At 39.1% G+C, this 16,907-nt stretch overlaps 1 protein-coding gene across 1 annotated transcript in view; it reads right to left on the bottom strand.

Moving 5' to 3' along the window:
- Positions 1 to 16,559, bottom strand: part of LOC137972649 (neogenin-like) — a 74,885-nt gene extending 58,326 nt beyond the window's left edge. The window contains exon 1 of the mRNA XM_068819383.1: positions 16,206 to 16,559. The gene's annotated coding sequence lies outside the window, so the exon portion shown is untranslated. The remainder of the gene's footprint in view (positions 1 to 16,205) is intronic.
- Between the last annotated feature and the right edge of the window lie 348 nt (positions 16,560 to 16,907).

Genomic DNA, 16,907 nt, shown 5'->3' with positions numbered 1-16,907 from the left:
TATCTTTGACTTGTGTCTTGATATTGAAGTTGGTTGTACATGTACTTTAATTTTGGCCCTGCTGTTCTGTAGAATGGGCAGTGTAAGCCTATTGCGATCTTTTCCAAAGTTCACAAAAGCTGTTGCAAGGGCTGCGACTGATGCTTGTCATCTTGATTTGAAATGATGTTTCTGTAAATTTGCAAATATTTCATATAGCATGCCCAAAAATTCTTATCTGTTGTTCTAAGCTTCAGTTTGATGTCATCGCTTACTTGTCAGTGAAGTCTTATTCATAATTATGTTCTCTAATTCAAATTCATCATCAATCTTGGAGTCCTTTTCAGGCGAGTGGATGCTACATTGTGCCTCGTCTGGTGTTTCACAAGAGATTTGACATTTATAGGGGCACATTGGTCACCACTGGCCATTTCCATTTTAGCAAGAAGCTTTTAACAGAGATGAACAAATTGTTATAATTGAAGTTCTTTGTGATTTCCAATTGCCTGATTTCATACGGTGGGAGCCTGGCACTAGTTATCGGTTTTGCCGGACGGAAGTGAAAAAAGATGGCGGAAGTATGAGAGAAGACTCGATGAAAATGGTTTTTGCAGCATTGAAAAAATCATAAAAGAGGATTGTCTTAAATCGCTCAATGCACAAAACTTGAGAGAACTTGGTGATAGTCTCCGGGACTAAAAGTGAACTGATTGTTTCAAAAATTATTACCATTTAAAGATGACCCGGCTTTGCTCGACAATCTCTGTCAAGAAAAGCTCTAAGGCGACAGCCCTTTCGAGATAGGAGATCCCACTACCAACAGCTGGATGGAAATGCAATACCTCCCTCGTTCCTAAGATTTCAATAGATGTTATCAGGAGAAATCAGTCTAATATACGATAGGGAATGATAGGACAATTGCGCAAAGCTCATCGAATGTTTTCTTCAAGACGAATGAAAACCAACAAGGTTTTCAAAGATGGTACGTAGTTAGTTATTTATCAAGTCAAGCATATTAAAGAATTTTTTTTTCTGAAGTCATACGAACTGCTACTGTCTTGTTCATCGACACTGTTGCTAAGAAGGGTTTTTGCGAATGTGCTGTCGGAAAGTGTGGTCTCTGTTGTCATGTTGTACTTTTACAGTTGGAACACTTCATAACGCATAAAAGGCTGCTTTTGTCTTTAACCTGTACACAGAAGCCGCTCAAAAGTGGCATCGACCAAATTTAAAGAAAAGGAAAGAGGCAAAAGCTAACTTGAAGGCTGCTGCTCATATCAGCAAATATTTTAGAAATGCAAAATTAGCAACACATGTGAATCAAAGAAAAAAATTTGAAGGCTGCTGCTCATATCAGCAAATATTTTAGAAATTTAAAACCAGCAAGACAGGTGAATCAAAGAAAAAAAATTGTAGTTTGAGATGTAAGTGATGACAACAGTGACTGACTGAAACGAGATATTTCATCCATGAGCTCTCAAGTAGTAAATGGCCTGTCTAAATGCAGAATCAATTTATCAAATCTGAATATTTCTTAAAACTCTAGAGAAATTTTAAACAAAGTCACTCAGGATTGTATTACCATTTGTCCTACAAAAATGCTCATCTGAACAGAGAACAAAACGAACATGACTTCAAAACTAAATCCCCCAGCTAACCTAGAACAAAACTCCAAAACAGCTTCTGAGGTTGAGGATACATGGCACTCCTCATTGATAGCCAATCATTCTAACAACTTCAACCAAGAGAATTTCAAACTGGGGCAGCCTACTTCAGAATGTCAAGAGCAACAACAATAACAACAACAACAAGAACAAATATTTTGTGCAGATCAAACTCAAGAGTTGTTAAGATGAGTCAGACTAACTACAATGATCTACAATTGGAAGATACATTGATGTTCAACAAAGCACTTCTGATTGCCATGGCTTAACCTGAGGACTGGTAATAACAGCAAGTAAGGCTACCATCACCCCTGGGTTTTCAGGGAAACAAAGAGTTTGATTCGTCATGGTTTTACATAATTTCTAAACAACGTTGATGAAAGGGTAATATAAATGTAAACCATGCAAAGCAACACAGAAACTTTAAAAGAGGGAACTACTATGAAGAAAAGCTTAAGGGGACTTTCAGAAACTGTCTGGTAAGTCAGTTTACTCTAAATTGTTAATAGCAATATAATACTCTGAAATTTAGCAAATAAGTAAATTACCAGCATATCATGCATTTAATAATCAAATATGAATCCTAATCAACAGTGATTTAGATAAACATATACAGGCAAAAACTAACGATAAAAGAGTCCGACGTTTCGGCGACATCTTGGCACCATTGTCAAGGGAAACTAAAATAAATATGTGATTTCAAGAGACTCAGTATAGACCTAATCGGCTACATGTAACTCAATGTTGTACCCAATTCAAATCTCCCGGGACTAAGATTCTTTGTGTATTGTATTTGCATGATAATGTAGCATTCACATTTAAATGATATAGAAATACCTGGAACAAAAAGTTTTATTTCCAAAGGGTTTGAATTGGGTACAACATTGAGATAGCCGATTAGGTCTATTAACTAAGAGTTCAGAGTCATTAATTTGCATAAGTTAGACAAAGACTCTAGCACGAATTGAGTCTGATTGTACATTTAAACACGGTTGTAATTGTTTAATGAGTAACATCTCGTTAATGAGACAATCAAACTTGTTCTGGCATTTCTTCAACACCTTTAAGCAATTGCGAGGGTCATCCGGAACCGCGCCTGCGTGTCTATATCGTAATGTTTACACACTGACTGGAATATGAATCATCTATGTAAGTACAAAAATTAATGTAAGAACCATTTTTGTACAGTTCATTTTCCTTTTAAATTCCCTGGATGGTTTTATGGAGTACTTTTTTCCAGGTTAGGAGCATATTCTTTCGTGAAAATTGTGCCTGGCAAATGATTCTTGTTCTCTCGTTTTCCCGAGCTCCAGTGAACGCTGCATATAACATGTTTTCTCCAGTTAATATTTTCGTTTATAAGAACCTTCCTATATCCTTTTTGAAGCTCAGGATCACGGGGAAAAGTGTAGTACGTTATTCCTTTAGTTCTGTAGTTATTCATACACAAAGAACTGCCACAATTCTAATGCCAAGTTTTCGTACAAGTCGCCATCTACAAACTGAAGTGCACTTCCGTCCGGCAAACCGATAATTAGTGCCCAGCTTCCACCGTATGAAATCAGGCAATGGCAAGTTTGCTAGGCTGAATCTTTCTTCTGGTCTCTGTGGAATAAAGTTGATACCGGCAATACCATAATTTTATTTGGTGCCACTGCAGCTTGATGAGCACAGGGATTGCCATTTCTTCCCATAGGGCAGCTACATATTCTACTTCTGCAATCTACCTCATAGCTTACTTCTTAAGCAGTTCTGCTTTGAACAAAGTTGGTTACTTGTAGTGGTCTTCTCTTCATACAGCGATCAACTTGGTGAAGCTCTTCATTTCCTCGACTTTACAACAAGGATTTGGATGATAGTGACATTGAAAGTGAAGAGGAGAATTTACAACAGTCAGAAGTAGTTTGTTTGATAGTGTGAAGCTGGACTGTAGAAGCTGTTGCACCAAAACACTAGGGAGCCAGATAGAGATTTTCCAAATGCAAGGGCAAGCAATTTTCTTTGAAAATACATTTGAAGGTCTTCTGTGATAAACTTGAAGAGTTCAATGAAATTGTAGGCCCGCATTCGTTGTAAAACCACACTCTTAAATATGTTGATCATGGATTCAGTGTAATTGTCAGAGTTATTTCCTCTGGTGATTACATGTAGATTTTTGCAATGGCAAAGGGCCCACTCTTGCTGCCCTTTTAAAGATCTTTTTTCATAATTATATACTCTTGGTAACAATTGGGATATTTTGCAGTAACCATATCAGTTACATTGTAATACAGATTCTGCTGCTTGGAGGAGTTCTTACAAGTTTTTGAAAATGTCCCATTAAGTGTTGATGATCATCTCTATTTATGTTGTTGCTGGAGTTATATACATTTAGCCAACGCCAGACAGCTTGCAGGAAGTGGAAAGTACAGAGCAGTATTATTACTTCTTTCCAGGTGTCCAAAGTCATCATCAGTCATAAAAATATCTGGACCTGTTTTTGGTCCTCTGCCACCAAAGGCATGTGGAGGTAACATATTTTGTACTTTTTCAAGGCATTGCCTTATGACATGCTGTGATTGCCCAGATTGTAATCCACACACCTACATTTGTAGTGGCAGTCAGCACCAGCAGGGTGATGTGTGCACATGAGATACACAAGGTTATTGTGTGGGCTCTGCTCACACTAAGTTGTCATCCACAGTATTTGTCGGTATACGAGTCTGAATTGTCAAGACTTTGCGGAGGTTTGGGTGCTAGTGCATGGATAGAAGTGGTGGCCATCTTGTTGCCTTTCTGTTTGCTGTGAGTTGTGTCCACGATGTGCTGCTTTTGAGAAAATTTTGCTTTGTTTTCCCCAGCTTTGAGACACCAACTAAAGGAAATTGGTCTTTCATTTTTGGCAGGTGCTGAATGTGGACATTTTGAATTTGTTTGGATTTATCGAAAATCTGGCTCTGGCTCTGTGATTGCAATCTCATTTCTTTCGTTATCTTTTTCAGCTGTTGATAGAGGAGAGTTATTTTGCTCATGCAAGCAAACATTTATCGTCCTGAAGATTCAGTGCGGGTTACACCACGTAATTGGTGTCGTTTTAGTTTTCTCGCAAGCCAACATTTGTACGTTCTACATTGTAATATTATTGTGCGGGTTCAACAACAGAATCTCAAAGTGTCTGCTAAATGTTACAGACTGAAATAATTATAATTATTGTTTTTTGTGCGTGCACTGAACTTGGTCTGTTGAGAGAATTTTTATTAACACATTGACTCCTGGGGTTTCCCCATTGACGAGCAAAATCGTGTGGGTTTAGACAATAAATACTCAGGTGTTAAACAGAATAAAGTACTAAGTCTGGGTGGGTTATGCCAGTGTAGGCGGCAAAGGGTTAATGGGACAGTTTTTCAGCGAGTGATTAACCCACTGACTCCTGCGGTTTCCCCATTGACGAGTAATTTTAGGTGTGAGACAGTAAAATACTACGTCTGACTGGCTTAGGCCAGTGTACATGTATATAGGCGTCTTTTTAGCAGCCTCTTGTTTTTTTGGTCAGCTTTTTTCGTTTGCACTGGCATAATTATATACCATATTGTATATGAAACCCGCTTTCCAGTTCTTGAGCGACCACCACTTTCCATGTTGTATTTTATGTTAGATGATGTTGCAAGTGTGGACATCCAGTTGTCTACATTATACTTACAAGTCATGTCACATTCTTGATACAGAACTGCACTCTTAAGGTACCTTCCAATACTGAAAGATCTTCAAATTCAGTTCATTTACATTCATATTCTGTTGGCAAGATGGTAGCAGCCTTTGTAGGTACAGTAGATCTCTAGTGTTGGATTTTTTTCTTTTGGGTGGCACAGTGCAAGAGTAACAATGATCTTCATTTATGCGAGTCGACTGGGAGTTAGAAAGAGTTGATGGATTCTTCTTTTCGCTAGTAATATTTCCCTTATTACTGGTAACACCGTGCACTGGACAGGTGTAGAATTTCAACTTGCATTGGAACCTTGAGTGTCTGAAGAGGTACATTGTATTGTTTGGAGCTTTTCCTGACACAGAAGTTGTGTTGTTAATAATTAAGCTATGATTGTCTATGAAGATTTTAGTTTCAGGTTTCCCTGCCCCATTAGTTGTGTAATTCCTTGTCAATCTTGGTTGCCCAGCATAGTTTTTCTTGAAGCTTTATCTGAAAGATTTTTTGGGTTGTAAGTTGTAGCTTGGTTTGGGTTGTCAGGGAGTTAGGGTTATAAAATCAGTTGATTCTTGGTTGTCCATAATGTCCAACAGTCTTTCATTTGAAGCATTTTCTGACCCACTTTCTGTCTTGCAACTTGAAGTGTGCTTGTCCAACAGGATAATGTTTGGGTCTTTCCCTGACACAGTTGTTGTGTAGTCAGTTGAAGCATCCTCCTCAGTAAGGAAAAAGACAAAAGGATGCTCTGCTCACAGGCTGCTTGATTGTCTAACAAGTTTCCATTTAGGGCTTTCCCAAAACCAATTGTTTTCATGGCAGTGGCAGCTTAGTTTGATGTTGATTTGCCAGTCTGAGAGCACTGGTGTTTCCTCTTGGATGCAGGTTTTCCATTTGGCTTTGTACTTAATTACAGGAGTGAAAGGGTTAAAGGTATTTTATTTTTATGCTTTTCAGAATACAATGTATTTCACATGTACTGTACGGAGACAATGAATTCCATACAATGTTGAGTATGAGAAAGTAACGAAAAGTAACCATTAAATTTTGATCTTGAGTAAAATCAAGTGGCTATCCTAGGGCAATGTGCTCTGCCTACGTGGCTTCAAACACCCCACATTCGTCACTGTTGAGCTGCTGTGCAATGTCAGATGAAGGAATTACAAAATACTTCCAGTTCTTCAAGGTCCAATTATTGATCCCATTGATGGAGGCACAACATGTTAGGAAGTTATTGACTCTAGAAAATGCCATTTTTGCACCAGTGCCATCGTACAGAGAACCCAGATAGACTGAAAAGTTCTCTTCCAGGTTCACAACAACTAGGCACCAGTGTCTGCCATGGTTGAATGGTGCAAGAATGACCTCTGAATGTTGAATATTTGGATAGAGTAGATGAAACTTGTACTTCAGATATTTTCTTTGGAAGGTGTTGCCATTCTCAAAAACATGTCTGAGTTGAGAGTAGGTACTTTGTTACCAGCTGCAGTGGCCTTCTCCGTATTGATACATGTAAGAAGGATATTAGACAGCCAGAAACCTTCCTCTTCTTGCCTGGGCAAAAGTCTATAATGGTCGCCACCTTCCCAGCCACATGTTCTGGAGTGTTGTGGGATGGTATGTTCCATGGTTTCAATCAGTTTAGCTTGTTCTTTCTCTGATTCACATATTGGTGTATACTGAAGACCTGGGTAATTTTTTGCTGTTTCTTTTTTTTTTCTGCAATTTTATTCACAGGACGAACACTTACAGTGCTAACATTACACTACTTATACTTACACTTGTCTATTTATACCTGCGCAAGTCACAATACATAAGAGCAAAATACAAAACATAATGTCCAATATGTTCCTAATAACACTGCACTATCACTATATTACAATATAGACCTTATTCATAAATGGCGGTCACATTTGTAATTCTTTTGTCCACGTGCAAATTAGCCTACCAAGCCTCATTTTAGAAGAAGAATTATTTTCAATTCACTGTAGGGTATCAAGGCTTGGTAGGCTACTTTGCACTTTGACAAAAGAATTATCAATTGACAGCCATTAATTTATGAATAAGGTCTATTGCTTATTTACATTACATTTTTAACGGACAAGCTGAAATTAATTAATTGAAAGTTCGCCCATTTTTCCCACAAAAATTCTATCTTTTTATCGATATGTCTCTATCTTTTGCGGTTCTACACAGGTCTGGATTTCTTATATCACACCATGGCTCCTTCATGGGGGGCGCTTCCATGTTGGACTTGGATTGTTTCGTGGCTTTGTAATCTGACAGGCTGCTGCTCAGTGTCACTCCGTATTGAGAAAGAACTTATTCCTTTTCAAGAGACTTCCACCATCGGGTCATCAGAAAAATCTCTTTCATACACTGTAGAACACCAGGTAGGCTTTTTCATTGATAGCTTCAATTGTACTACACCTTTTGATGTGAGTGTCATCTGCAAAGTAGCAAGACCAATTTCTCTTCATGTAACACAAATAGTGGCCAGAGAAAAGCCCTTTGTCAGTGTGCACCACCACAGCAACAAGCTTGTAGGACACTCATGAGATTTCAGTTGACTGGCTCTTGTCAGGGGTTTGTATCTCACAGAGCTGCACCATGTCATCATATTTCACCATGTTCTGGTCCGGAGCTTCTTACCATTGGAACTGAATCGCATTTACTGTACAATGATAATTTTCCACTGAATTTATCAATTATTTAGATTAATCTGTAAGCCAAAGTCTTTTTGTTCTTTAAATTACTCATTCAGCACCTGTCATAAACAGTTTAGATTGCATTTACATAGCCTGCAGTGCAGGCGTCTTGTTGGGCCAGTCGAGTTCGCTTGTTGGGGCGATCGAGTTCGCGTTACAATCTTGCGACCGCCATTTTATAGGCTGTGCCATGTTAGATGGTGGGGGATGCTTCCACTGCATGAAAAATTCAAGATGGCGAGTGAACTTTTTACGTTGTCAGCGCTCGCTCCAAGAAACGTCGCCTGCTAGCATTTACAAGACTAGTACATGTTGTCTTTCCCTGCCTTGCATTGAGAGTATGTAGTGTGTTAGCCAGTCAGCACTACAGTCATCAAGTCCCCAGTACTGATGCTGATCATGTATGCTGTATTTCTTGTAGGTCATCACACAGAACATACCTTTACAATGAAGAGGAAGAAGGGTTTTCATTGTAGAGAATGCAACTCACGTTGTTGCATGTCAAGCATACTGTAGTTCAAGTTTCACTTCTCAGATTGACGAAAAACATTTTTAGAAATGACAGATCACTATGCTGGGGTATGAAACTACTGTTTTGGTATTCACTGGTTTTGTAACCCAGCTCTCAGCAAAATTCTTCAAAAAAACTCGACAGCATACTGCTGCTTTCCTTTCTGAAAATCTGAGTTGATGCTTGGAAGCATGCAGATAAGTGAGTTGGGATGAACTAACCCAGGAGCAGTCTTGTAGCCATGGATTTGGTACTGCACACTATGCAGGGCTTTCCTGTGGAACATTATTTATTTTTGTAAGGTACTTATCAGGCAATATAATTTGCCTTGTCGTAATTGTCATTTGATTGGTTGTTTGAAGCATTTTTGACAATAAAAAAGGCCACCAAAAATTAAGTATTAAGTATGTCTAAATGCTCCAAAAAAGACAGGTAAAACATGTCCACCAAAGTATGCATTAATTGCAAAGTTTACTAACTGAAGTTTGCTTTTATTGGTAAGGGGACTGGTCTCACGGAGGTGGTTTTTGTTTTTTCGCAAAGAACACATATTCTTGGACAATCAACTTGCACTTGTTCTTGGACAATCAACAAATTGTTGTGAACCCAAACCTACATGTACATGTATGCATTCAGTAATTTTAAGTTATGGACATCCATTATTATAATACATGTAGATAGTTCTTTTGCACATGTACATGGAAGGTTAGCTAAGTCAGTCTTTATTTATTTATTTATTTATTTTCACATTCGTCATGTACACTGTATATAATGATAAAGAGATGACATGATAGAGCGTTTCCACAAGGCGTCACAGCAGCCATATAAAGAAATGACAGCCATGCTAGTGTACCAAGCTAATTCTCTGGGAATTGAACTCTGTTTTCATTCAAATACCTTCTTTTGTTTCAGTAATCCAATATGGCTGCTGGTCACGTGAGCGAAAACGCTCTTTATAAAATTATATTCATCTTTTAAAAAATGGAAAAAAAAAATGGTAATAAGTACTACAAAAAAACAAGGTGAACAGGGGCCAAAACAATCAATTCAGTTCAATTCTTTACTTATTTTTACATTGCACACTGTAAGCACTCTGTAAATGGGTTTTCATTACAAGTTATTAAATGACCTCGATGCGTCTAACTTTTAATGCTTCCTTGAAACAAAGTAGGGGATTTTAGGTAAATTTTTATGCCCAAAAATGGAAATAAGCTCAATTGAGCAGCGGTTCAAAAAAATAAATAGTATCCTCTCCCTGCTTTGTGATGAAGAGACAGGTCAGCTACATTAATTCCAAATAAGGAAATTTAAAACCTTAAAAAGGGCACCAGCTTGAAACCAGAATTAAATGCATCAAGGTTATCACCTTCTTGTTTCCATGATAACCAATAATGTGTTACTTTGGAAAAGTTATTATAACTGCACTCTGAATGTCTAAGCCGAGACATTTGTGATCTTGAAGTATGATTGTGCAAACCCTTCACTTTCAAGGACTGAGGACTCAAATATTCTGGGATTACAAAGAGTAAAACCTGTAAATTCCACTGTGTAAAAGCATTCATCTTCACATTAATGAACCTATCCAAAGATCAAGTTAAGACTATTCACCATCAAAACTGCAGGACTGAGTGTACATGTCTGTGGCTTTAACTTTATACAGTGGATAACCTTTCCTAAACAGGCACTACCACTATGACTGTAGTTTGTAGTAGCTTATGTGACAGACTGAGGAGATTATTGGACAATAATTAGAATGACAAAGTCATCTCCCGTACAGATCACACTTGAATATGGCTACAATACCATGATTATACAAGTGTGTGAAAAATATTCTTATTCACCACTTGCACAATCCCGTATGTAATGCAATACGTTTTGAGGGGTTCTTTCCCGGGATGGGGGGGGGGGGGGGGGGATTCTCCATGGAACAGACGGGGATGCTCGTCGGAAATTTTGAATTTAACCCCTAAAGGAGACCATCTGGGCGTGGCTCAAGGTTTTTGTGACCCCTAAAGGAGACCAATCTGGGTGTGGCTTAAGCAAATTTTGAGCCCTAAAACAAGTTAAAAAGAAAATTTGACTTCTGTTTCTCTTCGTGCAATTCTGTGTTTCTTCGTGCAACCCTAAACGAAACCTTGGCGGCTTAAAATATTTGCGCTTTGCCCGGAACACCCTGAGCGAGACCAAAACCCCCCCCGGGGTTCTTTACATTAAAACCCATATTAGTTTTTTTACTCTTGGGACTGTATCATGCTTCAGTGTTTAAAAGCAAATAACCCCCCCCCCCCAAAAAAAAAAAACGTATTACATTATGGGATTGTGCAAGTAGTGAATTACTGGTTGTTTACCATTTACCAAAAAAATCTGGAAATTTCGGTTGGAATGTAAATGGTAAGCCTATTTTGGTCTTCCCAAAGGAAATTTTTCTGGATAAAACGGGATTTCTTGAAGGGTAGTCTAAAATTCCCAAAGGGAAAACTTGTTTACCATTTGGATTCCCCCATGATTTTTCCTCCCTCCAGACTCTTTCAGTAAACTTGAACAAATTTTGTGAATGGTACACGCCGATCCCAACTAAATTTCCCATTCGGGAGTTTTTGCTTACCATTTAAACAAACCTAGTACCAACCGGTTTCTGCTTGTAAATGGTAAACAACCACTATTATTTATCCACGTAGTCCATTACTGAGTTCCATGACACAAGTAAAGAAAAGAAAACTAGGGTAGTAGAGTGGTGGTGAAACACGAAAGCTCACCTGCTTTTTTTAGCCAAACATTTCTCCCTATTATGCTGAATATCTTAAAGAACCTTTATAAATCTTTCTGTTGAAAGCACTGCTTGTAAAACACTATTTTCAAAGCAAGTATTGTTTAAATTTTGAATCCCTTTTGGCGTCAAACAGTACACATACTGCATGCAATAATTGTACATGTTGTGAGTTAACTAAAACGGAAACGACTACACAGAAACTCGCTAACACAGTGACCGGCTAACAGTACTCATCAGCTCAGGAAGACCAAAGCCCGAAATTCCAGCCAAAAATTAAGGCAAAACACATGTCACCAAGTATAGTTTCACTTCAAAGTGGTCCTAAATTATATCTCGTTGTGTTGCGAACATATATATTTTGTCGATTTTGGGACCACTTTCCCGTCGCCACATTCTTTACGTTTGTAGCCATAAAACAATGTCTATTGCTCTTGAAATACTTGCTTTATGCCACGTTTCACACTTTGAAGCGCAATTCTCCAGGATAATGCGGATCCAAATCAGTACTGAGAGAGATTATTCTGTTCCTCGAAGAATGCACAAATACCGCGGCCCGTCGCCATGTTAACAGTACTAGGGCCCTCCCTCGCTTACCCTCCCCGCTTACCCGCGCCAGTTTTCGCGCGGCCTTTGCTCCGAAACAGCACGGAAACGCTTGCTACGCAGGCTACGTTCAAAATCATAATACTCCCGTCTCATTTGAAAACAATATAGAATTATATAGAATGGTCCTTAGTGATTCGGAATTCTGGTTTAAAACCATTGTTGCTAACTATTTTTCAAGCGTTTTCAAATAAAAGTTTGTTAGCGTATGCTATAATTGATAAAAGAATCGTGCGTTAAGGAAATAAAATCGTAAACTCGTGTAAAGAAAGGCCACGATTATTGCATTGGATTTAAAACAATAGCGCTGCTATTAAATTATAGTTGAAGCGCGACGAAGCTCAATATTTTGCTCGAAAAGTGTATACATTTTCGCATTAATATATTCGCCGGGTTGCGGCTTCCTCGTTCGCTCGATCAATCGCGCGCTACGCGACGCGCTACACTCTACAGAGGTTAGGAAAAGAAAGAGACTGCTCTCAGTCTACATTCGCCAACCCCCCCTTTTTCCTTCATTTAGGTGTTTTCAAAAGGGGTCATTTCATTAGATGTCCGCTTCATTAAATTTTCTCCTCATTAGAACTCTTTCGTATGGTCTAGGCGAACGGAGACCATGGAGATGGTTATGAAACTCGACAAGTTCAAAGGGTGCGTTTTTTTTGGGAAAATCCAAAGACGGATTTGTGATCTCTGATCAATGGATTCTTCAGCGTCAAAAAAACGCAAAATTCGAAAAAGGATTATCTTCCATGACACCGCAAACCAACAAACCCAGAGTTGCGTGCAATTTGAAAAAAAAAAAAAAGTCGTATTTAACTGGTTTGTTTTAAAGAAATTCTTCAATGAAAATGCCACCAGGAAAAAAATACCTTGGCGATTGATGAAAGGAGTGGAGAAAAGCATGCGTTCTAAGGTACAAATCGATTACAGAGGGTATTTTTTAGATGTGGGAAAGGTGCTAACAATATCAATGCTGTCAAAAACACTTCTAGTGTAATTTCTGGTGTGAATTTGCAGGAAACCTAACTATTTTCGATCTATTCGTGTCTTTGATCGCACGGTAAAATGGCGCGAGAAAAACATTTGGGCTAAACTGTCATGTAAGGTAGCTGTTGTGTATCATTTTTCATGGAAAAGCGCTTGTCAAAAGTACTTTTTTCAAATCCTTTCCCAAAAAAACACGCTGAAGTCGTGAATCTCAAAAATCCGGATTTAGATTTGATCCGAAGTATCCTCCTCGAGTATGGATTTTGGATTTCCCCCAAAAAACGCAAAATCCGTTTTTGGATTCAAGAATCCTTTTTCGGGTTTTCCCAAAAAAACGCACCCTTAGTTTCATATTTTTGTCCGTATTTTTAGCCTTGACCCTGCACAAAACACACCTTTTTTCGAGAAGATAACCAATCAAATCCTTCGATTAAATTATGCGCAACTAATTTGCAAACCCGTGCGAAGCAAAAATAAAAGATTGTGCAGGGTCTCGGTCAATTCAACATCAATTGCTTTTGAAGTTTTTAAGGTGTCTTAACAAGTCCCTTGATGAACTGTGATCTAAACGCGGCCCTGCTTCCTATTGGTCTTTCTAAACGTGATCCTAGTTCATCCGATTGTTGCCAAGCAGTCCAAGACCACCTAGAATAAATGTGTAGCAAGTTTCTCTCCGGGAACCGGAATAGGTCACTCGGACCCCCACACGTTCCCACTTGTAAAATTAGGGTTTGTCAATAAACTTTCAGTTTGCGTGATGTTGGCCTGATTTCCGGTTTGCGTGACATTTGCAGCGGACTTCCGGTGCTACGCCCATTTATGGACTCCTGCTGCTCATTAGTATGGACCGCTTTCCACCAAAACAAAATGGCGGATGTTAATGAGGTTCCAGCCTCATTTGCATCAAATCCGCCATTTTTAATAAGGTTCCATTCCCATATGGAAAGTCTATAATTTTCAATATGCAAATTGTATGCAAATGATATGCAGCCGTATGTAAGCGAGGAATACTACTTACCACAAGCATAAGATCAAATAAGGGATAGGCATGAACACTGAATGCTGAAATTTCCACTACCACTGCAATCACTCGGCCTTGCTACAACAGATCACAGCTGTTCGTGCTATACTCTTCTTATTATTACGGCATACGTTATGGCCAACCACGAAACACCCTTCTGTGAAAAATGTCGCGATCTTGATCAGCACGCCATTTGAACCTAATTTCGCAGTGGAATTTTGTGATTTGGTGGCTCCCAATCTCGAACCCATAGTCCTCGAGTTTTTTGGTCAGCGGGTGAGCCCCCAGAGAGACTCCTGGATGATAGACTTAAACGTTTTTTTTTATTGGACACTTGCATAACAATGACTGTCCGACAGGAAGTCGGTAAGTAATATAACGAAGTACCACACAGGAAGCTCCAGAATTTGGAGGGAGATTCGAAATCTAAAACTAGTTTCAGTGCTGTTTGTTTTTTTTTTTTTTTTAGCGTCGTTGTCTTCCCCTAACTTAAAGCACCTCGAGACTTAAAGCATCTCAGAAATATATAAACCACAAAAATAATTAATAATTAAGCGCCGGGGTTTGAATTGTCTACAGCCGCTGTTACACGTTGAAACTTTTGGCTGAAACTTGTGTGCAAGGGCGTTGCGAAACATGTTCCAGCAGGCGTTGCACCTTGTAACATGGTCGGTTTCGTAAAACTTTTTGAATTTCCGTTGCGAGACAAGTTTCACGAAAAGTAGAACCGCTTTCTACTTCTGCAACGGTCGCAAGGATCGCAGTGGTGACAAAAACAGGAGTTTAACCGTGTAACACCACTTCGTGAAACTGGTCTCACTCATAATCAGTCTTGTTAGGCTACGCTGCATAAGCCAATCAGAAACCGGCTAAGGCCATGTAAACAACATTTCAAGACCAGTTTCAACGTTTCCGAACGAGTTTCGTCCTTTTATGTTACACGGTGCAAAGTCTGCTGAAACTTTTTTTGCAGCGCCGTTGCACATAAGTTTCAGCTAAAAGTTTCAACGTGTAACAGCGGCCTTAAGCAGCTGCTTAACCAGTTTCGACTAATAAATAGCAACCGTTTATAGCACGGGAGTTTTCCCACGCTGCTCAAAACTGATTCCCGTAACTGTTGCAAACGTACCGTGGGAAAACATTACATCAGTCTCTTTGGGAAGAATTCCGTGGAAAAAGGTCTTGTCGAAGCAATTCAGAATAAAGGAAACGTAAGTCCTTGGCGCTGGACGGCGGCTCAATGGCTCAATGGCTCAATGGCGCTAGACGGCGGCTCAATCAAAGAAACTAATGGTTGCTTGCAGTGGTTTCTCTTTCGGGAAGCGTAGGAAAAAACAACTGCTCGCAGGGTATTTTACAGCAAACCAATGATCATTTCTCCAGTTTCTTATATAGATCGTTTTCACGTGACGTCATCATTTTCTAAAATCCAAAACTAAAGAGCCACGAAAGTTTTTATCCTCATCAGGCATAAGAGGCGGTAAATTTGTTCCCATTTGCAATTTTAAAGCTCAATAGCCTGCTTCGTTTGGAAACCAGAGCATTTTGAATTTCTGAGTTATAGCGGTGCGTGACACGAGGCGACGATCGAGTTTATTGAGAAATATATATTTATCTCATGGTTTTGAGCCTTTTTAGAATTTAAAGCATTAGGAAAAGTGCTTAGGTAAATAGCTGTCTGTTCAGTACAGATGATCACTCGCCTAGATAGCCAAAGTAAGTAACAGATGTTGACACTATTTTCCGGCCGCCATATTGGTGCACCACAGATGTGCACCAACATGGCGTTTTCATACTGGGCTCCGTAAATTTCTGCGAAACATTTCGACGAATATCTGAAGTTTGGGGAAACGCACAGGCCTAAAACTTGGAGAAGTGTCTTCTTCATTTATCTTCTACAACATCACGAATTCTTGACTTTTTCCACTGGATGGTTTTCGATTTATTTTTTTATTGCGTGACAGTGAAAACGATCTATTGTGTGTAAAACTAAAGTTTTTGTTTCTCGAACATTTTCAACCCGTCATTTATTTCCTACTGTTTACTGCTTCCGTTTAAACTTAAGCATGCGCAATAAGACCGGAACCACATGTTTTCTGGGAAAATGGAGTCTGTTATCTCTCCTGGTCTCACCCGCTGACCAAAAAGCCTGAGGACTTTGGGTACGAGGCTTCCCCGAATCGACCAGATGCAGGGTAGAAGTGTATCACCCATACACGGGAATAAAAAAAGATAATGCTGTGTACGCCAGTTCTACTACAGCTTTACGTAACACTGAATCACCTTTTGAAAAGATTTCAACCTCACAGAGCTGTAGGAACTGTCTTCTGGTTGTGAGTATACCAACATATCTGCCACTCCTTGGCGGATTTATGTGACACACAAGTGATGCTTCCAGGTCAAATGAACCATCCCATCGCGCACAAACTGGATTATTTGTTACATTGACGCTGTCGCCTGCAATTTAAGTGAAATAAAGTCCCTTTATTTTTTGTTTTTTTCTGGGTTAATTTGGTGAACTAGCAAGCTGAAGTTTTGAAAATTAGCCCTTTGTCAAAGTGAGTACAGGCTAAACTTAAAGTGCCACTGTGACCAAAAAATCAATTCTTATTCTTCTTTGGGTTTTAAAACTATGTAAACTAAACGCTAAGGGACCAAGTTTTAAGCCTTGATTTAAAAAAAGACACCTGTTTATTTTAACTGGAATTTTCCTATTTAATGATCCGCCATTTAAGATCTTGAGAGAACTGGATCGAGGAAAACATGACGTCAAAGGCTCACTAGTTTAAGAATACAATGCGTGTGTACGCCGCAGAATTAATATGCGGCACTAGACTTTTGGGCTTTCAGATTCTTAAACTCACGTTTTGCATATATAATAGGCGGCATTCACACGCTGAAATTTTTGGCTGGTGAGCCTTTGACGTCTCTTTTGCCTGGATTCAACCCTCTGAGATCTAATCGGTCAGTTTTAAACGTGAGTAA

The sequence above is a fragment of the Montipora foliosa genome, chromosome 10, assembly GCF_036669935.1.
Source record: "Montipora foliosa isolate CH-2021 chromosome 10, ASM3666993v2, whole genome shotgun sequence".
NCBI classification, from domain to species: Eukaryota; Metazoa; Cnidaria; class Anthozoa; order Scleractinia; family Acroporidae; genus Montipora; species Montipora foliosa.
The sequence above is the reverse complement of the archived record's forward strand: the minus strand, read 5'-3'. Positions and strand labels throughout refer to the sequence as shown.